Consider the following 1,802-nt stretch of genomic DNA (forward strand, 5'->3'; position numbering starts at 1 on the left):
TGGTAGTGGTGTAAAAAGAGAATAGTGTTAATGAACAAAATAAGTCCCATAGCCTTCTTTCTTAAGAATTTAATGATGGCATTATGCTAAGCATAATAAGCCAGTCAGAGAACAATAAATATCACATGATCTCACTCATTTGTGGAATATAATGAATAACATAAACTGATGAACAAAAATAGAGCCAGAGGAAAAAAATATTTTAGAATAGAAGTAATCCTGTTATTTGCAGGTTTTAAAATTTTTCTACAACTTTTGTGATATCATACTATGTTAGTACAGTTTTGGTAATGTTATTATACTTAAAATCCTTTTATTCTTGAAATATTAATGTTTATTGTATGTAATATTATATGTAAGATTTTTCTTGAATGATTGGTGTTTATTGCATGTAACATTATCAAATTTAAAATAATTTTTCTTGAAATATTATGGTTTATTGCATGTAACATTATTATATTTAAAATAGTTTTTCTTAAAATAAAAAGAAAAACTGAAAAAAAAAAACCACCTGAAATTGAGCCTGCTTATAGCAGCCATGGCTTCACCGCTTTTTGCAGAACTTGGTCCATCCTGCATTCCATGGGAATCCCTTACAATCCACAAGGTCAGGCCATCGTTGAACGTGCCCATGCTACCCTGAAGGGTATGCTAGTAAAACAAAAAAAGGGGAAATATGGGACTCAAGGACCTGGCTATACTATTATCTATAGCATTCTTTACCCTTAATTTTTTGAATATGAATGGTCATTTTCAACCCTCAATAACCCCACCTTAGACACCACGGGTCTTGTGGCGAGATGTGGACACTAATAACTGGATGGGACCCAATAAATTATTAGCATGGGAGAGGGTATGTGTGTATTTCTACCCCCACAGGGCCACTGTGTGTTCTAGCTCACTGGATTAAACCCTATCATGGCTTGGCATGGGACGGATCCTCTTCCCGAAATGAAGAATTTAGGCTTGGGGACTCAGCAGCACTGAACGTTGCACCTTCCCTGGACCCAAACGGCCCCGGAATAACTTGGGGAATGATGAAGAAGCTGATGGCAGAGGCTGAGCAATTATTGGAGCGTATTCACACCCAACGTATCCCAGATAACTAACCATTGCTCTTTTTTCTTGTCTTATAGTCTGTAAAATCTGAACTGGAGCAGTAAACACGCTTCACGGACCTAACATTCTAAAGCAGAAAGTTCGCCACCTGCCTCTGTCTTCTACATTCAGCAAAACAAAAAAGGGGGAGATATTGGGGAGCACAAGAGAATTGATTGGAAAGTTGTAAGGACATTCTGATAAAAGGGAAGTGTGTGCAAGGCCGCCTGCCCTGTTTATCAGAATTCCAACTTAGGGGAGACTTAGGGGAGTGTCGAAGGCGGTGCCCCTAATTATTCCTTGACCTTTCCAAACAAGCTTGTGCATGTATAGACCCTTGGGTGTTTACTGGAATTCTTATGCTTAATCCCTGGATGACCTTACCTAGAGGACAATGTATGTGCCCTCCCAAGATTATTCACCCTACTGATTGTATCTAAAGATAAAAATTCAGGCCCTAACTGGTTTGGCTCAGTGGATAGAGCATCGGCAGACCTAAGGCGTGCTTAAGTCGTCAGTTGGACATCCCTCAAGGGGTCCCGGACTGGTAGAGGCCCCAGAATTGGCTGAGCGACCCCCCACGGTGCCTAGAGTTTGTGCACTGAGCTTCTAGTAATATTATAACTGTGTATGGTGTCAGATGGGTATGAAGTTAATGGCATGATTTCTTACTCAGGTAGGGGAAGTTTTCTGTCATTATTTCT

The 1,802-nt window shown here is 39.6% G+C and overlaps 1 long non-coding RNA gene across 1 annotated transcript in view; it reads left to right on the forward strand.

The window, feature by feature from the left end:
* Positions 1–1,802, forward strand: part of LOC107182736 — a 10,293-nt gene that overhangs the window by 2,333 nt on the left and 6,158 nt on the right. Inside the window, exon 2 of the long non-coding RNA XR_001513467.1 lies at positions 1,306–1,309. This is a non-coding gene — a long non-coding RNA (uncharacterized LOC107182736). The remainder of the gene's footprint in view (positions 1–1,305; positions 1,310–1,802) is intronic.

This window comes from Myotis davidii, unplaced genomic scaffold, assembly GCF_000327345.1.
Source record: "Myotis davidii unplaced genomic scaffold, ASM32734v1 scaffold598, whole genome shotgun sequence".
In the NCBI taxonomy this organism is placed as follows: Eukaryota; Metazoa; Chordata; class Mammalia; order Chiroptera; family Vespertilionidae; genus Myotis; species Myotis davidii.